Here is a 25730-nt window from a genome sequence, read left to right on the forward strand (position 1 = left end):
CTAATGATGAGGAATGGGTTCCATAAACTTGAAAAAGGCAGGAAAATGCTGCCAAAGTCATTATCCACTACTTTAAATTGGAAAGAAAAGAGCTGTCCCTTTTTAGAAGAATGGTAATAACGTATAAAATACTTGTACAAAGCCTACAGCGTTTCATATAAGAAATAAAGGAAATTGCCCAATGCAATTTAAAAGAAAAACAAAAGACCTTCATTTCCCACTATGCGAAATCTACATCAGAATGTACCCTCGATTTTGCATATGAAGCAGAGTGCTCAATTGCCTGCCAGAAATGAGAGCGAATTATGCCTGCACTCAAGTTAATATTGAAATAATCTCCCTCTTTTTGATACCTTCCTCTCGTCCCTTTTTCCCTTTCCGTACATTGCAGTGTCATTGCCTAAATCCATCTTTGGGCATTAAGGGTAGCTTCTGGGGAGCTTCTCAGTCGCCAGCCTGCTACTTGCCGGGGGCATGGGCTGTGAACTGCAGCTGGATGGATGCATGTCTGCCTGCTCGTCTTTAAGTCTCATGAAGCAAAACCGCACGCTTTCTCGTACTCAAAACCACACCATCATTGTCCATATTCGGGGATTTCATTACAGTAACAGTTTGAAGGAACACTAGGCTTACAGTCTTTTGAAAGAGTAGACCGTAGGGAAGCTGCTCCACATGGTTGGACTGATCTCTCCAGCCACTCTTTGAACATCCACTGCTGTTCCGAGAGTTGCGCCCAGAGGAGACGAGACGCGGCAGTAGACCTGTGCGCCACCTAGTGGATTCTATTGACCTGGGGGAGTCGTCAACGCGTTGTGGGGTACATAAGCTCCAGGGAACAATCCCTACAGCCAACCTAGAAAATACTAACTACAGTCGAAGCAGTAGGGAAGGAGTCTTATCTTAAAAAAAAAAAAAAAAGTAACAAGAAGATGACAAAAGCAGCAAATGATTCAAATGACTGACAGGAATTTCAAGAGTGTTTTTTCAATATAAATTTTAAATCTTTGAAATGTCAAAGTGCTTTATTATTTATATCTTTATTAAGAAAAAGAAAATATAGAAAGTTTATTTTGCCAAAATATTACCACTTTTCTTTAATCTGCCAGATTGGTCACATTTTGCCTTAATAAGTTTATAATTCAGTAAGCCAATCCAAATGGAACTGAATTTTTTATTTTCCTACCATCTAATAAACATATGAGTCTTAAGAAAAGCTGTTTATAAAATATTCCACCAATTATTTCTCCCTTCTTCACCCATTCCATTCACAGTTTCCATCCCTGTTGTCCCCTAAAAGAGGTCGTACTCATTTTTCCTTCCGTTCTTTACATACACACATTTTCTGGAAGAACTTCAATTTTCTTTGTGGCAAAGTTGTGACTATTACTTCGTTTGAGATCAAATTCAAAATACAATTCCTAGAAAGTTGTACCTTCAAATGATCCACATTCTGCAATCACTTCCTACTTTATGTTTCCAAATATATTTTATTTAATATTGCCACTTGATTACAATTTTCTAATTGTCTTACCTCCACAAGTTGTACTTTTGTCTGATCCGCAACCTCTGCCTCAGAAGACGAACCTATTAAATGTTGAATAAATAGCTATAACATAAGCAGATAACTATCTCTCTCAAGATTTTTTAATAAATACTCTGGTTATTCTACCCTTTGGATGTGCTAAATATATCAACAACAACTAACATTTATTGAGGTGTTTTACTTGATGGTCACAACGGCCCTATTAAATAGATACTACTATTATCCTTATTTTATAATTGAGGAAAGCTACTTCTAGAAGGTTACGAAATTCACCACATTGATGCAGGCAGTAAGAAGTAGAGTTGAAATTTGAACCCGGACTTTCTGACTCCAGAGCCTATACCCTGAACCTCTGTACTACACTGTGTCTATCTTATATGTTGTTATTAAAATATGTGATACACTATGATCTTATTACTGGTTGTATTATATTTTGATGATTCACTTTATAAAATTAAATATTTCTAGTTTTATCCCCTGCAAAATAAGTTATTTTAGATAGTTGCTAAAATTATTCAAATTGTTAATATTTTTTACCATATTTGGTCTTTAAAGAATGAACTTAATATAATCAAAAGATTTGCACAAAGGAAGGAAAAGAAATTACTTTACTGATCAAAGGACCGATGCAGGAAAATATGCAAGCTGACTGCATTTAGCTAAGATTGCAACAATGAAGTGGAAGAGCTAGGGGAAATGGGAGATCTGGTAATAACTTTCTTTGTTTTTTCAGTTCACCTGACCTATTTAAACATTTTAATTTAGAAATGCTCCTCATACTTCTCAGGTTTGGTCTCATGAGTAAGCAAATCAGGAACCCACAGGAACCACCTGTCAGGTTTCATTTCAAGGGAATTGGAAAGGGATCCTGACCTCCTAAAATATTTAAAGATGTTTAAAATCGCATTCTTAGAGCTTCTTGAACAGAAAAATGAACTTTAAACAAAAGAGACAACATCAGTCATAATTGTTCATCACTAGAAATAACCCACAAGTCCCTAAAGAATAAAACAGCATGGCAAATAACATGGCAAATTCATATAAGGAAATATTATTCAGCATTGAAAATGAATGCACTAATGCCACACTCAATGTGGATGAATCGCAAAATGTAGCTTTGAGCAAAAGCAGCAAGACACAGAAGAATACAAATGATTCCACTTACATAAAGTGCCAAAAATGGTGCTTTATTTCACAATAAAAATGCAAAAAGAAGTACATCCAATGGTCATTTCAAAATACATCCAGAAAAAAAAACAAACAAACATAATAAGCTGTGCCCATCATTTATGTTTTGGTGAAAATAGGTCTATTAGCTCCATGATTGCAAATAGTCTTGAGAGGGAAGGAGAGAAGAGCACGCATGAAGACTCTAAATTCTATAAGAGGGTAGTGGTGAGACTATGAGCTCTGGAATCACACTGACCTGGATTAGAACTAGAGCCCTGCCATTTACTGACTGTGGATCTTGGGCTGGGGTATAAATCTCTCAAACTCTCTGTTCCCCACCTAGAAAATAAAGATCACAGTGGGCCCAACATCATAGGGTCATTTTGAGGCTTATAGCATGCCCTAGTTTTCACTAATTGTCCAATAAGTGTCTTTTTTCTTTCCCAAGATTGGAAGTAGAGGAGGAAATCAGCACAGGGAGTAGCAAAGGAAAACACTGGGCACTCACTGTGTTTCCTTCCCACTCACCCCCGGGTCACTCCCCCACCCCAAAGGCTTCTCTGTGAACCACTAACACTTGCTTCTCTAGCAAGAGTCACCAGAGATCTTGTTATTCAACCCAATGAATAGCTTTTCTCTACATCATTTGATACTGTTTACTGTTTCTTCCTCCTTGAAACTTTTCTTCTCTTGTTTTCTTTGATATCCTGGGCTGTCCCCTTCTCACTAAAACCCCCATTATTGCCCACCATCAGGCCCTTGTCACTTTCCTCCTGTCTGCAACAGCCTCCTAACTGGTTTTCTCCAGCATGGCCCCTCTCCAACCCTCTCTCCACACTACAGCCAGCATGTTTGTCCTAACGTGGATCTCACCACGCCTCTTCCCCACAGCCTTACAGCAACCTCTATCCTGTTCAGCCCTGGAAGATCTAGTCTTTCTATCTGTTTGTCTTCAGGTTCATCAATTGCTGCACTAACCTACCCACTCTCATATGTCATATGAACCTTCTTGGCTTTCTATCACCTGTTTTCTCTACCTGGAATCTTGACCATATTACCTGCCTCACATAATGAACTTTAAAACTCAGGATAGGTCTCCTTCCCACCCACCATGTACTCCTTTCTAGATTACATACCTTCCTTTGTAATCAGTACAATCTATAGTCATTCTTGAACCTCTGCACTACTTACCCGTGGATGCTCTACATACTCAAAAGACTGTCAACTTTGTAAAAGAAGGCATGTTTCCTACTGATCTTTCTATACCACCACCCAAGAGTGGCCAATAAAAGCCTAGTTAAGTAAATTAATGAATCAAGCAAATAATCAATGCTTACTTCACAGTTTTACAGAACTATCATCGCATCTCCTCTACTACAACTTTCTCATCTACTTCTACAGGAGGAAAGGGGTTATGCATCATATCCTTGTCTCTTAAACTCTGTCTTCTAACATTTACTAATTATTTATTGCCATCATTATTATATCTTTCCACATCATATTTATCTAATCAAAAAATTTACAGGTATTTTAAACCTCTTGATCTTGTTCAACATGCTGTATGTGTAATTGGATAGCCATGAATCCAAATACTAACTTTACCACTGATTAACTCTGAGACCTTGAGTAAGTCATTCAACTCCGTTTCCGTTTTCTCACCTGTAAAATGAGGGTAAAAATTCCTAACCAATGGCTTTCTTATGAAGTTAAATGAACTGAAATGAGGTTAATGTATATAAAGCATTTAGCACATTGCCTAGCACAAATAAGAATGCAGAAAGCGTATTTACTAGTATTAATGCACAGCTAAGGCTTATTTTGCAGAGTATAATTTGTTAATCATTCACTATACTGCTCTGTACTTTTCAAAACTGAGGGTCACCTTGGTTTTAAGAGTAAAGCCTCAATAACTATATACATGTATTTTTTCCCAAAAGGCAAAACTCTAAAATATATGCTTTTATAAAGCATATGCATATATATATGCTGCATAACTACCTTGCTAATTTTGTAAGTGAAAAATATTAAATTAAATGAAAATACAGATTCCACTCAGTAAATGATAGCATTTTCATTGTGCAATCTACATACTATTTTAAATGCATGTTAATCATGTATGTTATTCATTCATGAAATATGCTTCAAGTACATAACATAAAAAATTCAGTTAAAACTTTTGTTTTTCCTATTTTCTGTGCTTAATATCTCAATTTTAATCTCGTTGAAGTATAAGTGGTGGTTTTGATGAAGGCAATAAGAACAGAAAAACATTCAACCTTAGGAAGCTGATTGAAAGGAAAGAACAGAAAAACAGAAATGAAGGGAACAGAATCAATTAGATAGAATTATATGAGGACATTTATACGGCCGTTGTAAATATGAGGGCAAGATTTCTAGAAGATGTATCTGACATTTAATATATATTATAGGTAGAGTATATATTTGTATTTTTAAAAATCACCATATCCTTCACTAATCTAAAAGTGAGGGATCTGTTTGCTTTATCTACAAAACTTACTTTCCCCTTTCCCAACTGCCACTCCCCAGAAAAGAAACAACAAATGTGAGCTATTTTATTCAAAAAGGAGAATCTCATAACAATAGGATTATTATGACAAGCATTTTCCACACTTTATTCTTCATACCCAGAATGACATTAATAAGATATTTTAAAAGTCAATAGCACTTATTTTGAAGTTTAAACTATCATGTTAAAAAAAAAAAAAAGTCACTTCCTTAAACAGGAAATGTATTAATAATGGCACAAAAAAGACAGTACAAGTCATTCTATAGAGTACAACGTTTCCCTTCAAAAAGAAAATAATATCCTTATTCTCAAAGGGTAGTAACTAATGTAGTTGTTTAAAAAAAAATCCAGGAGAGGGGAAAATTTTAGCATCCTTCATCTCACATTCATATATATTTTGCTGAGTCCTGATCAATTGAAAAATTAATGTATTTCACTAAAGATTTAAGCTGAGACTATCTGAAACTTAAAATTGTATCAATATAATCTAGTTGTCACCAAATAAGTTTTATTTGCTTTCTACATATATTACTTATTTTGATACCAACATTTGAAAAACTATTTTTACAACTGACCCAGTCTGTTAAGCATCATCGTACCCCAGAAAGCTTTGCAAAGAATGAATTACTGGGGCTGCTCTGTCTATGAGGTAGCCATTCTTTTACTCCTTTTCTTTCCTAATAAACTTGCTTTCACTTTAAAGATAAAAAAAGAATGACTTATTAAAATAGTACATTTAAGATAAAAAAAGAATGAATTAAAATAGTACATTTTTGCAGACTAAGTTTTTAGATATACTTATAGAACAGAGATTTAAAATGAAAATATGTTTAGCATTGTTTAATTTGCATTTTATTTGCAATAACTTCAGATTAGATAGTATTGGGGGGAAACTATCAAGCAATGTAATCATACATGGATTCAAAGTCCTGAGGGGTTACCAACAGTATATTTTATTTCCTATTAGCTAAAAACATAGAACTTTACATTTTGGTTCAATTCACTGCCTAACTCATTTCACCAACAGGTCTGATTTTCCCATCTTTTCTTTATCTTTTTCTTTTTTTTATTTTTTTTGAGACAGGGTCCTGCTCTTGTCACCCAGGTTGGAATACAGTGGTGCAATCCAGGCTCACTGCAACCTCTCTGCCTCCCAGCCTCAAGTGATCCTCCCACCTCAGCCCGCAAGTTGCTGGGACTAAAGGTGCACACCACCACAACAGGCTAAATTTTATTGATTGATTGATTGAGACACAGTCTTTCTCTGTCGCCCAGGCTGGAGTGCAGTGGGGCGATCTCGGCTCACTGTGAGCTCCGCCACCCGGGTTCACACCATTCTCCTGCCTCAGCCTCCCCAGCAGCGGACTACAGGCGCCCACCACCATGCCCGGCTAATTTTTATATTTTTTGTTGGTCTCAAATTCCTAGACTCAAGTGATCCATCCGTCTCAGGCTCCCTAAGTTCTGAGCCACCATGCCCATTCTTATCTCAATAAAATTTCCTCATTTGATTAGAAGGGAAAACTTTTGGGTGGGCACGCTGGCTCACGACTATAATCCCAGCACTTTGGGAGGCCGAGGCGGGTGCATCACATGAGGTCAGGAATTCAAGAAGAGCCTGGCTAAGATGGCAAAACCCTGTCTCTACTAAAAATAAAAATATGGGCGTGGTGGCACATGCCTGTAATCCCAGCTACTTGGGAGGCTGAGGCAGGAGAATCACTTGAACTTGGGAGGCAGAGGTTGCAGTGAGCCAAGATCATGCCATTGCACTCCAGCCTGGGCAACAAGAGTGAGACTTCGTCTCAAAAAATAAAATAAAAAAAAAGGAAAACTTTTGCCAGAGTTTAGCCTAATGACTGAAGTGTATCAATTTTAGGTACCTTTGTGTGTTGAGCAGCTGTGAGGTCAATCAAAGGCATTGTCAAATCCATCCTGAAATATAATAAACTAAGTTTAGTCTACTTCATAAAAATTTATAAAAATACATCAAACTTCAGTAGCTAACAGATTTCCTAAAGCAAATAAAGGCTTGTATAGATGACTGCCTGTTTAGATTGATTCAAGTCCCTGAGTCATCAGCATGTTTATAAGTGAATGGTTACCTGAAGATGGATAAGCCAATGCAATTCTCTTATTTTCTAGCTCAGGATGTAAGGAGGACTCTGGAAACAAATGTTCTTCTTTCTAAACTGGGACTCCCAAGTCTCTAAAATTGTTGCTTTGCTTTTGAATGATCGATCATTCTCAGGATCCAGGATGCAGATTATTCCTTTGAAGATAGCTTCTTACTAAAAAGTAGTTTGAGGAATGATTTAGAAATGCCTTTTTTTTTTTTTTTTTTTTTTTTTTTTTGACACAGGGCCTTGCTCTTTCACCCAGGCTGGAGTGCAGTGGCATGATCACAGCTCACTGAAACTTCCTAGGCTCAAGTGATCTTTCCACCTCAGCCTCCCGAGTTCCTGGGACCACAGGCACATGCCAGCACACTCAGCTAATTTTTTAATTATTTGTAGAGATGGGGTCTTGCTATGTTGCCCAGGCTGGTCTTGAACTCCTGGGTTCAAGTGATCCTCCCACCTTAGCCTCTCAAACTGCTAGGATTAGATTATAGGTGTGAGCCACCTCTTCTCGTTGTTGTTGTTTGCTTGTTTGCTTGTGTTTGTTTCTAGAGATGGGGTCTCACTGTTGCCCAGGTGGTCTCAAACTCCTGGACTCAAGCAATTCTGCCTCAGCCTGCCAAAGCATTGGGACTACAGGCATGAGCCACCTCACCCAGCCTAGAATTGTTTATTCTGAATATCTCATTTTTAAAGCAAAGAAGATCAGTTTGGGTTTAGTAGCAGAAACAGTAAAAATTAAACTCTTACTTTCTCATAAAGCTGGAAGTTGCATAAATATATTAACATGAAAGGGCACATCTTTTTTATGTGAGTTATCTGAAAATGCAATTTCAACCAAAAGCTGAGCAAAGGAAAATATGAAAACATCAAATCCTCTTATCTAATAGGCTTGGATTCATTTGAACTGGGGCAAAGGAGGAGGTGTTAAATCATTCTATTAAGCTGATTTAGTAAACGTCTCAAAATATGCCCGGAGTGGCCGGGCACCAGGGCTTATGCCTGTCATCCCAACACTTTGGGAGGCTGAGGGGGGGTGGATCATCTGAGGTCAGGAGTTCGAGACCAGCTTGGCCAACATGGTGAAACCCCATCTCTACTAAAAATACAAAAACTAGCCAGGCGTGGTGGCAGGCGCCTGTAATCCCAGCTACTCTGGAGACTGAGGCAGGAGAATCACTTGAACTGGGGAGGCAGAGGTTGCAGTGAGCCAAGATCATGCCACTGCACTGCACTCCATCCTGGAGGACACAGCAAGACTCTGCCTCAAAAAACAAACAAACAAACAAAACTCAGAGTGCTGAGTGGGTATAAGAATGACTCATCTGGCTGGGCACAGTGGCTCACGCCTATAATCCCAGCACTTTGGGATGTCAAGGAGGGCGGATCTCAAGGTCAGGAGTTCGAAACCAGCCTGGCCAATATGGTGAAACCCTATTTCTACTAAAAATAGAAAAATTAACCGGATGTGGCGGCGGGTGCCTGTAGCCCCAGCTACTCAGGAGGCTGAGGCAAGAAAATCACTTGAACCTGGGAGGGAGAGCTTGCAGTGAGCCGAGACTGTGCCACTGCACTCCAGCCTGGGTAACAGGGCGAGACTCCATCTCAAAAAAAAAAAAAAAAAGCCGGGCGCGGTGGCTCAAGCCTGTAATCCCAGCACTTTGGGAGGCCAAGACGGGCGGATCACGAGGTCAGGAGATCGAGACCATCCTGGCTAACACGGTGAAACCCCGTCTCTACTAAAAAATAAAAAACAACTAGCCGGGCGAGGTGGCGGACGCCTGTAGTCCCAGCTACTCGGGAGGCTGAGGCAGGAGAATGGCGTAAACCCGGGAGGCGGAGCTTGTAGTGAGCCGAGATCCCCCACTGCACTCCAGCCTGGGCGACAGAGCGAGAGTCTGTCTCAAAAAAAAAAAAAAAAAGAGAATGACTCACCCTGCCACCATTTCTTGAGCTGTTTGGTGAGCAAAGGTGCCTACTGCTTTGTCTGGTATGATTTGAGGGGGATTTAATGAATGCAGAAGTTCCTCATCCATTCAAAGACAAACAGAAAAAAAAAAAATCTGTCCCAAAATAGCTTCCTTACTAATGGTATGAAATTTCACTAGGCCGGGCATGATGGCTCATGCCTGTAATCCTACCACATTGGGAGGTCAAGGTGGGAGGATTGCTTGACTCCAGGAGTTAGAGACCAGCCTGGGAAACATAGCAAGACCCCATCTCTACAAAAAAATTAAAAATTAGCCAGGCATGATGGCATGTGCCTGTAGTCCCAGCTACTTGTGAAGCTGAGGCGGGAGGATGGCTTGAGCTTGGGAGGTTGAGGCTGCAGTGAGCCATGATTACACCATTGCATTTCAGCCTGGGCTACAGACAGAGACCCTACTTCAGAAAAAAAAAAAAAAAAAAAAGGTCTATATATTAAATAAAGAACAAACTGGTAAAACTGTTTCACAGTTCTATCCCCAGCCTTGTACAAAGGCTGATAAACAAATATCTGTCCAATGAACACATTTCCATTTGTTGCTTTTCTCTATCAAATCTCCTTCCAGCCCATAAATGCTATTCAAAGACATTATTGAAAAGCCAAGGGAAAGCACAGGGTAAAGTGCCCTTACTTTTTTGGAATAATGGAGATAAAGGCAAATTTCCAATTCGTAACAATATTTTGGCTAGCCTGGCTAATAAATGAAAAAGAGAGAATAAGTGTTCTCTTCTAATGCATGAATTTGGTTACTTAATAATGGAATACATTCTTTATCATCAAAATTTTGTGAGCCAAAATTCAGTGGATAGCAGTGTGTCCTCGTTTTTATAAATTCCTATAAATCCTAATTCTAACCTTATTTCATTGAACAATTGGGGTGGGAGAGCTGGGTTAACTGGAAAAAAAAAAAAAACCTAGCATGTAGACTTTCACTAGCCCTTCCATATTTTCAGATTTTGTAGTAATCATATTTATTATTGGAATTGAACATTAATAGATTAGAGAAGAACAAACAATTCTGCAGACCTAATATTAATATTTATGAAAATTCTTACATGAATAAAATTTCACTCACCCATCCCAGGGGCCTGAGAGCCTGTGTTAATTTGCACAGTTTGTAACCTAAAGTCTGAATAAGGCATATTGGAATAAGTCAAATGGAGAGCTGTGTACTGTGTTATCATGCCAACTATTAGATTACCTTTTAAAGAGAGAAAAAATATATGGCAGGTTTCATTTCCACACTTCAAAGAAAAGGCAATGGTGTTATGTGAAATTCAGGAAGGAAAATTGTTTAGTTGCATCTTTGCTAACAATTTGGAAGCATCCATTGTATTACTTCTGTAATGTTATTGAGCTAGTTTTATTAAGGCAAATTTATAGCAATGTTAGAAATTAATACCACTCTTATTTCCTCCACTGCCTGACTTTATTGAATGCCATGGGGCATATTAATCAGTAAAGCCAAGTAGTGCATGAAATAAAAGTATAAATTAACCTGTAACATGAATGTAAAAGGGGCTTAATAAAATAGAAATAAATAACACTTTAATGATAATCAACCTGCCTTGTCTGAGCCAAGCAAAAATTGTGATAATGCCAAACACAGAATCTAAAGAGCCCTATATATTTATACGAAGTTAGATGGAAGCATACATTGAAATGGAAGTCAAAGATGGTAATTTTGGCTACATAAGCCAGAAATGGTGTGTTACTTGAATCATGGTACTATCAGTTCAACAGACAAATGGACTGCATTAGGTAACTATTCTAAGTTCCCACTTTTTGCCAAATGGTTTAGAAGGAATTGTCTTATTGGGTTTCCTCCCTACTCCAATGATACTTTTTAAAGTAGACTATAGGGTTTTAAAATATATTGATTTGAACTATTTTCTTGAAACATTTTTAAAATAATATATTTTACTAAAATTATTTAAATCTCTTCTCTGTAATTAGAGCCCCCTTTTGCTTTCTTCATGTTATTGTCCCTTTTCTCTTTCTCTCTGGATCAAATAGAATACGATATTAATATATCATGTCTGCAAACTGTAAAACTTTTTAGAGAAAGAAAGACATTACTGAACAACACTCACATATAACAGGCTCTATTTATCTCCAAAAAGTGCTTTATGAGTGCATAATTGAGTCAACTATGGTACTACAGTGTAAGATACCTACAAAATGAAATTCAGTGCTTATTTAAAACAAGTAGCCATAGAATGATAATTTATTTATTTCTTTTCTTCCTTTTTTTTTTTTTTTTTCACTCTTGTTGCCCAGGCTGGAGTGCAATGGTATGATCTCAGCTCACTGCAACCTCTGCTTCCCGAGTTCAGGTGATTCTCCTGCCTCAGCCTCCCAAGTAGCTGGGATTACAAGTGCCCACCACCACGCCCAGCTAATTTTTTGCATTTTTAGTAGAGATGGGGTTTCACCATGTTGGCCAGGCTGGTCTTGAACTCCTGACCTTAGGTGATCCACCTGCCTCAGCCTTCCAAAGTGCTAGGATTACAGACGTAAGCCACTGTGCCCGACCTGATTTCAACTACTCATAGAAACACTAAGCTTTCCATCTTATCTCTAAATCTATGTTTATATAAGCCATCAAAGAGAGATCATGGTGGGGGAGAGACTTATTATGGCTTTATTATGTTATTTTGAATAATAAGCATTTAGAATAATAAATTATGTTCCCCAGATGTAAGATGTTATTATCAATATTCATGGAAAGAAAAGACCAATAAAGCTAGGTATTCTCCTGGATTTTAGCATTGACTATATTAGTCAAGGAAGGTGACATAAAAACATTTTATATCATATTCTAAAATTATGTGGAGAGACACTTTTAAATTAGATCTTCTTTATTTTGCTTTCTAATGATGTTGCTAAATAAACTGAATTAAATCTTCAAAGGATCCTGTACTCTGGCACCAAATCAATCATCCTGGAATGTAATTCCTATTATGTCTCCCTCTAAAACCCTCCCTGGCTCCCACTGCCTCTAGAATAAAGTCCTAACTGCTTAGCTGCACATCAGAACATCACAGACAGCCCACTGCTCCTTTGTATATACCCAAGGTTCCTATATCTTAGTCTCACTGGACCCCTTTCCAATACTACCCCTTTGCTTATGATCTTCTTTCTGCCTGAAGTATCTTGCCCTCTCACAACTACACATCCCACCCACTACCATCCCCATAAAGCTCTTTTCAACCGTCAAGACCTCTTCAAATGCTATTCCTCCCTAAGGTTTTCTGATCACCCAAGATTGCATTTTTTAATTTCAGAGTGGAAAGAACCAGAAATGTCAATCCACAGAATTATTGATCCATCATAGAATTTTAAACCTTACACTATTTTGGCAAAAAAGAAAAAAAATTAATTATTCTCAATTTTTTTTTTAGATAGAGTTTTGCTGTCTGGCCCAGGCTGGAGTGCAGTGGTGCGAATCTCGGCTCACTGCAGTTTCTGCCTCCCAGGTTTAAGTGATTCTCCTGTCTCAGCCTCCCAAGTAGCTGGGACTACAGGCGTCTGTCACCACACGTGGCTAATTTTTGTATTTTTAGTACAGACGGGGTTTCACTATGTTGGCCAGGCTGGTCTCGAACTCCTGACCTCAGGTGATCCACCCACCTCAGCCTCCCAAAGTGCTGGGATTACAGGCATGGGCCACCGTGCCCGGCCAATTATTCTCAATTTTTAAAAGTGTGTGTGTTGCACCAATATTCAATATCCTTGGCAATGTAGTTTTAGGCTATTTCTTATGAAATCCAAAAATTATTCAATAGAAATTGTTTAGATTTACAAAACTCTTCTTAACCTAATCAGGAATCACATTATGAGGAGATTTTTCTGACATTACCAGCAGTCACCAATTCAGGCATGTGAATATCACTTTAGAGTTGCCTCCTCCTCCAATAAAGCAGAATAATCTAGGATGAGCTACAATATATATAATGTATGCCCACAGATGTTACAATGGTTTCTTTAAGGAGCAAAATGTAGTTCAGATATTCTGAATTATTTTACGGTACTGAAAACCTACTGACCCAAGGACCTCATCAAGCATAAGAAAACAATATGAAAGGCCACTGGGCTTCTGCATTTTAATAGCTTTAAAATTGAAAACTAAGTCTGGTTCATATTAGAATACCCAGTGATCGCAGTAGAACCTCTCCTCACTATCGCAATCTTAAAAACATATCAGATGGTACATTTTAACGTCTCTTTACTTTAGAAAACAAAAAGCTGCTGCTGGAAATGCCAGAAAACAGCTACAGAGATGACACAGGGATTTTCGCTTATTTTATTTTTCAAGAAATAATGAAATGTGAAACAGGATTTCTCTCTAGTTCAAAAAACAGGGAAAGTAACTCTTACTGCCAAGTTCTTATCTTCTCAATTATTGTTAGTGCTATCCTGATCATTTCATATAATTAAAGAATAAAAATTGACCCTCTGTGATTTAAAACTGCAACAGTCTAGCACATGGTGATTGCCCGTGTTCTAAACATGTATGTTATACATGTACACAAATTGTAAACATCTATGTTATAAACGTACAACAGCGACTATAATAATAATTATTATAATAATCCAGCCAGAGAAACTGCAGACCATAAAACAGTATGGGCTCCCCCTGCTGTTTCTACTGCTAAACTTAACTAACATTTCCGGTTGCCAGGGCTTGATGCCCTGATTTTAAGGCTGATTCATAAACAAAGGGTAAACAAAACAAAATTAAAATACCACTATGTCAATAAATCAGTGGGATGAGGGGAAGAGGAGAAATGAGAGTGCAAATGCATTTAATGTAATAAGGAAGCATGAACATGAAGGTGAGTAGTGCTTGGAATTCCAAAAGCTAATGAGTTTCCAGGGAGCGTGGAGGCTGCCCTACCACTGCATTTAGATTAAGAAGTTTTCCAAGTCTGACTTGCTGTGAAACTTTTCCAAATCTAAAAAGCATGTAATGCCCTTGGGCAAACTGAATATGGTGCTGCCATCTCCAATCTCTGCAAGTGCGACATGTAAACCAGCCCCAGCCCAACAGAGCACACTAAGGAGATTATTTTGGAGAAATTGTAATGACATTGAACAGGAGGCGAGCTTAACATCTTGTCCAAGTGAGATTCCCAAGCCTCCTCCGTGATGGCTGCTTGGAGTTCTGTAGGCTAATGAGGGGAACCATCTGTAGTACTTTGCCGGCAGATGTGTCCCCCTCATACTGTGCCAATGTCTCCTGAGGAGAGGGTCTGTCGAGGATTCCAGCATCACTCTGCGAGGGAAGATTGTGCTATTTCACAAGCGTGTAATCTAGAGGCCAAACAAATATTTAATTATTCGCATATACACATTTTCGTATGCCTTGTCTTTTCAAATGTGAATATCAGAATGAATGTGTGAGTGTCCTTATTTGTAAGTTTGTCTTTATGTTGTCACATTCAGGGACATCCTATGATATCCTATGGTTATTTATTTTTCAAAAATCCTATGTACAGTTTTGAATGAAAGGAGGATTTGAATCAAATGAACTAATTATTTGCTGATATCACTATTTCAAAGTCATCAGAGCAATTGCTAAAGAGAAAAATTATAAATATGTTCAGGTATGCTTCCCTTCCTTTCATCAAATGTGTTCATTTGCCGTATAGAGTTACTTTCTAATTTTATAATATCAAAAAGTAATAAGAAATTAAATTCAAAAGATAAATCTTAAAATCTTAATGAGTAAATTTCAAATTAAGATGGAATGACATTTCAAAGCATTTACTTGGTAGCATATGGAAAATTATATGAGGATTATAGTAGGCATCAAAATATTTTAAGGCAACCATTAAACAGTTTTAAAGATAGCTCTAATCACAAACTCAGCACTTAAAGTAGGTACTTACATATTACAAAGCTGTTTTAAAAGAGGATAAATTATTTTATTTTGCTGTAATTCTCAAAATTTTATGGCAATTCAACTCAACATTCACGTGTTTCAATTAATCCACTGTCATTGATAGAGCCTTATTAAAGTCAATTTGCTTTTTCTAAAACAAAAGAAAACAGTAATAATACTCCTTTTCAGGCACTGATTTGAAACTCTTAATTGTATGAGCTCAGCTTCTATAGCAAAAGACAGATAAAAGAGACACAGAGGAGACAAGGTCAACTGAAGAATTTTAAGATTTTTAACCAGGGCCTTATTATATATGAAAAGTTTAACACGATTAAAAACAAGGAGAAAATGTCAACATTTTGACCCGGTTGATAACAAGGTTAGGTGAATTTCTTAATCAAATATGCAGTTTTTAGCAAAAGTTTAAAATGTACTCAAAATAGTAGTCTATGTAAATCTCACACACCAACACCATGACCAGGTATTTTACCACCTAATGTCTCACACAGACAAGGTTTTAAATGTTATTTCTCCAATAGCATAGTAATATAAATTAGACTGAGATAAGACTGTGACAATTTCTTCCTTCGTGAAATCTCCTCTTAAATTAGATCTGCCTTCCAAAAATATTATTACAAGAGTCTTGGTTCAGATTATCCTTATTCTCTATAACTGACATGAATATAGATATATGAATGACATTTAAAAAGAAAAGTTCTTCTTTATAACCTTCAGCTTGTTTTCGTAATAAATTCCACAGGGAATATTAGCAATAATAATTGATTTTAGCAATAAGTAATAGAGTTATAAACAGCTCCAGCTATTTGGTGAAAGAAATGTCTCAGCTTCAGGTTTTATTTATTAGCATTTGAAGTCCCTCCATAACCCTAGTAAGATCAGTTATGGCTTAATTAAATGAGAAAGATGGCCTGCCAAAGATTCTTTGTTCTTAAAATAAATACGTATGTTTTCTGTTTTCCTGCAAATCATCACAATCTATTTCTATTTGAGAACAGATAGGGCTCCAAACCTATATCTACTTCATACTTCCCAAATAAAGTCTCTTTTGCCTGGAAATTTTATATTTTTTTCTTAGTGCACCATCCACAAATACCATCTTAAGAGGTTTCTCCTTTATTAACCATTTGAGAGTTATTCATCCTAGAGCCGTACCAGTGAGCAGGTAACAGAGCCTGTTCACAGTAGAAATATTTGCTACTTAAAAATGAACACAAATTTACACTTACAACATGTCCTCAGTGCTGTGTTTGTGATGAGTTCCATAGTTATAACGTGTCCTAAGTATATGTTCAAGTATATCTACAAATGAAAAACAAAACGCTAAAAATTCACTGGCAAAAGATTGAGCTGCTCCATCAACATGGCAGGAATATTTCAAATAAATGATCTCTTCTCAAATCCTTCGGAGAAATGATTGCATTTGCCTGACCTTTCCTCTCCCTGCCCCTGCCCACCGTTTTTCTCTACTTTCATCTATAATCTCGTCTACTCCTCTCTGGCCACACTGCAATGATTCCCCCATTATGCTGATGGAAAAAAATGAGGAGGATGAGGGATAAGGGGAGGCGAGAAGACCGACGCCTTCCCAGATTTGAGAGCGACAGGGCGGCTCCCCTCTCCCACCACTAGCTGGCGCCAGAGCCCCAAAGATGCAGTGATATATTGCGTCATCTCTTGCTAATTAACAAAGCTGTTTTCAAACTGATCGTAGCTATTCGAGGAAAACATGAAATAATTTTGACTACGAACATGTAGTAAAGCAGCAGCATCGAGGGTGACATCCCGATGAAAATAACTCTATTTTATGCCTTCAAGCTTTTGTCTTAAAAAAAAAAAAGGCAAAAAAAGGAAAAAGAAAGAAATGCATCCTTAAAGAATTCGTGGGTTTTTATCTTACCCAAATAATAAACCAAAGGGAAGTCTTTTTATCCTCTACAAAGTATTCACTATATATATAAAACTGTAAAACTTTCCAGTTATATAATGCTCTGTTAACCTAAATAAAGTGCCTTTTTTTTATTATGCCTTTAGTCTAAGACAGAAATGCCCGACACATCAGGGTCACAGGGAAAGCTACTTTACTGCTTCAGCTCCTAATTCACTCACACACTCCTTCCTCCTAACTAGCTTCAGCTTTCTTCTTCTGACCACAGACGCTGCAAGATTTTGCTTTTCTCATCCTGTCCTTCCCTCTTCTTGTACAAGCGAACACTGTCCTTCCAGACTCTTCCATGACTGCAGAAGCTGTAGGGAGGAGCCAGCCAGACAAATGCACCTAATATTGCTCACTTTAGGAAAAGATGGCTCCTGGGCAAACGAGTAGCAAACAGCGCATTTGGTTTGACGACATGAATTATCATTATACAAGTAAGACATACTGAGTTTAGGTCTGGCTAGAATACAATCTAAGGTGAAAAATTCAAGCACTGTATGTGCTGCCATAGAAAATGTTATTTTTCATTTGGGAAAATTCCCTATATATGTAGCACATTTTTAATCATTAGAAAAATGAAGGACACTGATTATTTTGGCAAGAGAAAGTACATTCAAACTTCAGTGAAATACTATAATTTTTTTAAAGAAATACTTTATAGTTTGACTTGTGAATATATTAAATGGCTGGGAATACTCATTCCAATCACATGCCCTATTACCCACCCCATGCCCTCATTTCCTCTGGGAGTTGCAGAGGTCTGGCACTCGGGAAAAGAGGAAAAGAAGGAACTGGCTTCTCTGAGCCTTCTTCTGGCTTTCATAGGCAGAAAAATATCAAGCTTTCTTTTCTTCACCCTTACCCTAATTCCTCAAAGAAAGAATGCTAAGCTTTATCTTGGGTGGACTTGCTTTACCCTACACTACAAATAAAATTGAAACTTGTTTTTCTCCCTCTATCAGCAAGATTTCTACATATGTTTTTTCAAAGGCTGCTCCTGAACTGGTTTTCCCTCAGGATATCAGTGAATCATTACCCTTTAATCTCCAAATAAGATCCCAGAAATGAACAAGAGCAGAAAGTGGTCTGGAATGCAAACCAATGTTTGTTTTAGTGGCTTTTTCATTTTCTAGTTGAAATCTCCCTTAGAAACTCTTTTATAATGGCACCTGGGTAACTTTGGTCTGAGAGAGAACATTCAGAAAGTGAAAATGAAGTTTGAGGGAAGTGTCAAAAATGCTGCATAGCAAACAATGCAGAGAAGCTCAATATGTCTGCAGTGTAAAGAAAGCTCAGGTTTAATCCTTTGTTATCAGTCGTAATTTTGCTGGGCTCTTTCACAGGGAAACTACATTAACCACAATTTGGTATGCCCTAATCTTCATGCTAACTACAGTTATCTTTTGTTACTTACCGGCCTTGACCTATAGATGGATGGCATCAAGTGCTACTGAAACCAGCAGATCTCTCTTTCTAAAGCCTAGTGCAGGCCTGAGTCATATGCAGTTTAATTCATATTCCACTCAACATGTCCGTTTTATTTCCAGTGGAAATTGCTCATTTAATTGCACTGTAAGTTTTATGGGGTATGCCCCAGGCTGCGTTCTTTACGCTAGGCATTTCAGTATTTATGGGCATAGCTATACCCAAAACTTCAAACATAAAGTAAAACCAGCAAAATATGCTCTCCTCCAGTTCCATAAATACTTTTCACCAGTTTCATTATTTTTCCCAGAGATTAAATGAGTGTGTTAAACCTGTAATGTAGACTATTATTTGGTGTCTCCAGAGCTGCTTTTGTCCTTCATATTCAAATCCAATACAGTCCCTTTTTCCTGCTTCTGAATGAGACTGCAAAGAGCAAGTATGATCCATCTGTGTATGGTCTAGCTCTCCAGGAACAATAAAGACTTCCTCTGTTGGTAGTCTATAGAATTTTTATCTGTGAGAATAACCTGTAAAAAGTTTTGGTGCTTTTTGTTTTTTAATGAACTGTGCCTGCTTCTAGGTCACACCTACACCCACTAAAACACTGGATTACAGATCGAATGTGTGTGTTGCAAAATATAGCTCATTTAAAGAAATAAATATGTCAGCCTTGTTCTGCAGATGGCTCCTGTGTTTTGGGGCAGGAGTTGACAGACATGTGATTTTACCTGTAGCAGATCGGGAAGCATTCCCATACAACCCAAATGCAGAAAGGACTCTACTATATTTTACTAAACCTATGACTGTTTTTATCTGGTACTGTTATCCATCCCACTACGTGAAATATACAAAAGCATGTTTCCAGGAAATTCCAGAGCTTTAGACAAACGCTTCTTGATAAAAGCCATTAATGGCTTTTTAGACAGTTTGAGTAGAACGGTACAAACAGAAGCCTCATTACAGGGGTTTCAGAAAAGGAAAACAATAAGACAATAGGTATAGAATGACTCCTTTGTCTATAGATTTGGAAAGCGTCATAGGGTCAAGTGAAGATGTTTGCCAAATTGAAAGAGGTAAGGACATATTTAGAGCCTCTGGGAAAGATGACAGATCTCAAGGACTAAGATTTGAATGCTGGAACAAAGCAGAATAGAAAAAGACTAGAGTTGTGTTTTCAAAAGAATAGGGAACATTTCCTGCACTTAGAAGGAGCTAGAGGTGGTAGCCCGAACTTTAGGAATACGAATTCTTAGTGATTTGCCTCTAGTGTAGTAGATGTCAATGATTGAAGGATGACTGAGGATCTTAAGAAAGATGTGGTTTCTTCTTTCCCAGAAAAGCCACAGGGAGTGACCCCTGCAAATCCTTCAGATTATAAGGTGTACACCCAGTGACAGCCTTCCTCACAGGACTTAGTTATCACAGCATTGATGTGATCATTCCTATCTTAATTAGGATTCAGTGCAGATGCAATTGGCTGAAAACCCAAAATTACAGTGGCTTAGGTAAGATAGAAATTATAGTCATTATTGGGATTATCCACACATTCTGGTTCTCCTGCTTTTAGGGCAAATAGACTACTTGCCTACCTTTTTGAAGTTAGATATGGTATGTGACTTGCATTAGTCAGCAAAACGGCGTGTGTTATTTTCAACTCCAAGCCTTATCAGTATACAATTCACTATATTCCCTTTGTCTTTGTCAGCAATGATGGAAGCACTGGTTGACATGGACACTGTCAGCCTGGCTCTCTGAGTACCTACAATGAGCAAAGTCCCCCTGCTGACCAGCAACGGACATGTGGTGTGATCAAGAATAAACTTGTGCTGGGCGTGGTGGCCTGTAATCCCAGCACTTTGGGAGTCCAAGGCAGGTGTATCATAAGGTCAGGAGTTCGAGACCAGCCTAACCAACATGATGAAACCCCATCTCCACTAAAAATACAAAAATTAGTCAGGTGTGGTGGCACCTGCCTGTAATCCCAGCTACTCAGGAGGCTGAGGCAGGAGAATCGCTTGGGGGAGATTGTAGTGAGCTGAGATCACACTACTGCACTCCAGCCTGGGTGACGGAGCAGCGAGACTCCATCTCAAAAAATAATAATAAAAAAAAAAAGAATAAACTTTTTTTTTTGAGTCACAGGTTAAATTTCTTTCTCACACAGAAGTCTGAGTGGTGGGGCTAGGACTGATACCATGTTTCATGGTTTGAGGGACCCAAGGTCCTCTGTCTTGCTGTTCAGCTGTGCATGGCATGCTCATGTTTCATGGTTACAGCATTTAAGCTTTAAGCAGCAGGAAGCAGGAAGGGATGGAGAGGCAAAGGATATGCTGGCCATCAAGGAAGGCTCCCAGAAGCTCTCTTTTCCACTTGAAAGCCTTTGGCCAGAACTTGGTCCCATGGCTGCACCTACAGTTGCAAGGGAAAGGGAATCAATGAAGACTGGGTGAGGCCAGCCAAAAGTTGTGGGTTATTTGACCACATAAAGGGACCCAGAGGACTGCCTTCTTCCTTAACTCTCAAGCACTCCTTGTATAAATGTGGAGATGATAGGATTGCACTGTCCCTCCCCATTTTTCATAAAAATAAAAACGTAGTGAGAATATTGATCAATGTGGATGATGAGAGATTGAGGCCACCCTAACTAATTCACTTGTTGGAAGGGGGATTTTTTTTCTTCCCCAACACCTCCGTTGGTAAGAGATTATAAGACAACCATCTTTATTATGACCTTCAATGAGATTTTAAATGGAATCTTTGTAGACATTTCATGTACTTGCTCATCTGGCTACTTTTAAAAGAAACACCACAAAATTCAAATTTCTATTATCTGCTATGATGTATCATTAACAGCCCCCAAAATATAAGATACAGAGATAATAGAACAGCTGACATAATCTAGGGATTACATTTGAGTTTGGCTGTACATTCATTGCTTCTTGCAAAGACCAGAGCTACAGAAAAATAGATCAATGTGATTAAGTCTAACATTGGGGAATTGTTTCTCCATTGTGTCTGAGCTGAGGCTGGCAGCAGGAATTAGTGCTGCTACCTTTAAAGGGCAGACCACGATTGATCTGGTTCCCAAGGCAGTCATTGAACAGACTTGGTGAAACTGGTCATAGCAGAGCTATATTACACTGCAGGAAGTGCCCTACTGTTAAAAGAGTGTACCCAATTCAAAGCAAAGTGAAAAGCTTTTTGTTTGTTTTAGTTTCTCATCTAAGTTCATTTTTGGTCACCATTCCTTAAATAGAATTTTTTTTCATCACCAAGAATGTGTCTTAAGCATTTTTGGTAAACACTACACATAGACCAGGAAGGAAATAGAACCTGACACACCAAAGACTTATGGCCCCAGATGTGGAGAGGAGAAAGGCTGACCGCTGAGTATACGGCAACTTTTATACCAAAATTTACCATTAAAATGCAAATCAAAAGAGAACCTGAGGCAAGCAGTGGCACGGTGTCACTGTGCTCTCCCTCTTTTCCTGGACCTCTGCAGTATTTCTACGCTTGCTTCCTCCCTTTATTTGTATAGTGGAAAATCTGTTGTCCATTGCTGGAGTTCAAGCATGCCTGGGTATGTTTGTCAAATTGGCAGGGCAGGCCATGCAGAGGCCTCCAGAGGCCCTTGTCAATGGACTCAGACTGGGTCTGCTACTTGAAGTCAAACATATCCAGACAAGTCTGGCAAATGAGTAGGGAGTGGGGGAAGAGGGTATGTGTGAGATGTGGAAAAGTATCCCAACAAAAGAAAACTCACTCTCGGGGAAGAGGGAGAACCTCAACTGCATGACATGAGGACTTATTTATTTTCACCTCTCAAAATCATTCTTTTTTTTTTTTTCAGTCCTAGGAAATTGGGTCAGAATCTGCGTACCTAATGGGATTGTTATTGTTAGACACTTGTAAGATTTGGAATCCGTTCAAAAAACAAGACAGAAACATGCCTTTGTATACGTTAGGAAAAGATGCCCTGCATTAGAGCCCGGCCAAGGGAGAAATGGGGGCAGGTAACTGCAGTCCAAAACTGAGCAGCCACTCCTAGAAGCTCTGCTTGAAGTTCATGCTGTTAAGACAAGCGACCAAAAGTATTTAACTCCTGCATTGACCTAGGCACCTCTCCTCCCAGCAGTTACCTGGGAAAGATATTCAGAATCAATGAGAAATGGGAAATCAAAGAACCTGCTATGGACTGAATTATATCCCCTCCAAAATGCATATGTTGAAGCCTGAAACCCCAGTGTGATGGTATTTGGAGAGGTGACCTTTGGGAGGTATTAAATAAAATTTACACGAGGATATTGGTTTGGAGTTTTTGCCAGTAAACTGAGTTCTTTCTCCACTTTGTACTGATGGCAAAGGAAGAATGTACAGTTGGAAAAGGCAATCAGGTTTTATTCACTGGCCAAGAAGGCAGAAGGGGAGGCCCTTGCTCTAAATACCCCTTCTCCCTGAGCAATAGAAGTTATGGGTACTTTAGGGACTAGGTATGGGGAGGAATGTTAGCATGTGCAGGGTGGGACTCCAGACACACAGGCTTAATTCAAAACCATGCATCTTCATACAATGCATGTATAGAAAACGGAAGAGATTTTTCTTTTAGGGGAGAGATTTTAGCATTATAATAGTATGTTAATGATCTGAAGGCAACTAGGGATCACTGTTCCAGTTTGTGCTGGTTAGTAGGTCTTATCTTCTTCTGGTATCTTGCCAGGGGTCAAGAAGCTCTGGCACCATTCTGGCCTGTCTGGTTGCTTTAAGCAGCTGTGCCTATAAATAAAGTGACTAAAGGAAAACATTTAGAAAAAGAACTTTCCCAGTTATTTCATCAGGGCTGCCCTAGTAACAGACAGCTTCTATGCTAGGCCCCAAAAGGCTAAACCAAAATGGAGTCACTCATGCCACATAATCAAACTAAAACTTTAAGGAAGCAGGGAAAACCCCAAACAGAGTGTTATCCCAAAAACAGGAGGTTCACAGCTACCAATCAGAAAGGCCCCAGTCAACCTGAGCTGTCAAGAAAAGGAAGTTCCCTCTACTTTAACCCTTACAAGGAAAGGTAACCTGATGAAGTAACCTGATATTAACCACTCCTCTTTTTTTTTTTTTTTTTTGAGACGGAGTCTTGCTCTGTCGCCCGAGCTGGAGTGCAGTGGCCAGATCTCAGCTCACTGCAAGCTCTGCCTCCCGGGTTTACGCCATTCTCCTGCCTCAGCCTCCGGAGTAGCTGGGACTACAGGCGCCCGCCACCTCGCCCGGCTAGTTTTTTGTATTTTTAGTAGAGACGGGGTTTCACCGTGTTAGCCAGGATGGTCTCGATCTCCTGACCTCATGATCCGCCCGTCTCGGCCTCCCAAAGTGCTGGGATTACAGGCTTGAGCCACAACGCCCGGCCTCCTCTTTCTTAAAAATTGTCTGGCTGGGCGCAGCGACTGACGCCTGTAATCCCAGCACTTTGGGAGGCCAAGGTGGGAGGATAACTTGAGCCCAGGCGTTCGAGACCAGTCTGAGCAACATCATGAAACTCTGTCTTTATTATTTTTTAAAAAGTATATTTAAAATTTTTTAAAATAATTGTTTCCTTGTTCCCACCTTACAAAAATAAACTGTTCTGTCGTGCCCAGCAGAGTGCCTTTTCTAAATTGTTAAATGAGATGCTCTCTTATTTGTGAATTGCTAATAAAAGCCAATTTGATCTTTAAACTAAATGTGTTGTAATTTTGTCTTTTGGCATAGGTGATGGTTTAGATGATGTCATGATAGTGGGGCCCTCATAATGGGATTAGTGCCCTTATGAGAGAACAGCAGAGAGCTTGCTTCCTCCCCACCCCACCCCACCCCAGGCCCCATGTAAGGGTACAGGGAGAAGGTAGCTTTGCACTAGACAGGAAAAGAGCCCTCACCAGGGAACCAAATCAGCCGCCTCCTTGATGGCTTGGATATCCCAGCCTCCAGAACTGTGAGAAACAAATTCCTATTGTCTAAGTCACCAAGTCTGTGGTATTTTGTTATGGCATCCCCAGCTGACTAAGCCAGAACCATACACCTAAAATCCCAATACAGAGATCTCTGGCTAATAGGCCAAAGTACACAGTTTAGACTCTAAATGGGTTCTCTCCCTCCCCTTAAGCCCAAGCCCTGTTTTGGCATCTTCCTACACTAGTTAGCTTCTTGGGATAAGAGAAGAAAGTGAAAAATAGCTAAATTGTGACATGAAATATGACCTGGCAAAGCCTGAGAAAGAAGCTAGAAAGGGTGCAGTGGTGACCTAAAGAAGAGTGATTTAATGATTACATCACCAACACTTTATTATAACATAGTTGATGATGAGTTCTCAAAATGTGATTTTAGGGAGCCACTACAGAAAGCAGGTGAAGAAAATATCAGAAAACCAAAAGTAATGTGGGATAAATCAATACAGTATTCCAATACCAGAACCCAAAAGGAACAAAAATGTTAGCAAGAACTTAAATATTAACATTGCTTTCTGGTCCATAAAATATAGAGGAGTAGCATTTTTTCTGGAACAAATCCATTTCTATAATTACTTAACTGACTAATCCAATAAGGTTAAATTTACTAAACTCCAAGTTTACAACCAAGAGTTTTTCTTTCTTCTGATGTATTTTAGAACATTTTAAAGTACTTTAAACTGTCATTTTATATAGTTATTATAATGCTAGTGGTATGTGATGTAGTTTTAATTTATGTAGTATATGTAATGTTATAGTTTTAACAAATAATAAAATTAATGCAGTCTCTTTTTTTTTTTTTTTTTTTTTTTTTGAGACGGAGTCTTGCTCTGTCGCCCGGGCTGGAGTGCAGTGGCCGGATCTCAGCTCACTGCAAGCTCCGCCTCCCGGGTTTACGCCATTCTCCTGCCTCAGCCTCCCAAGTAGCTGGGACTACAGGCGCCAGCCACCTCGCCCGGCTAGCTTTTTGTATTTTTTAGTAGAAATGGGGTTTCACCGTGTTAGCCAGGATGGTCTCGAACTCCTGACCTCGTGATCCACCCGTCTCGGCCTCCCAAAGTGCTGGGATTACAGGCTTGAGCCACCGCGCCTGGCCAATGCAGTCTCTTAAATAGTGATGTAAAATGATTTATGGT

The 25730-nt window shown here is 38.8% G+C and overlaps 1 pseudogene; it reads left to right on the plus strand.

Annotated features, from left to right (window-relative positions):
- Positions 1–474: 474 nt before the first annotated feature.
- LOC111542805 overlaps positions 475–25730 on the plus strand; it is a 61207-nt pseudogene continuing 35951 nt past the window's right edge.

This window comes from Piliocolobus tephrosceles, chromosome 11 (assembly GCF_002776525.5).
Source record: "Piliocolobus tephrosceles isolate RC106 chromosome 11, ASM277652v3, whole genome shotgun sequence".
NCBI classification, from domain to species: domain Eukaryota; kingdom Metazoa; phylum Chordata; class Mammalia; order Primates; family Cercopithecidae; genus Piliocolobus; species Piliocolobus tephrosceles.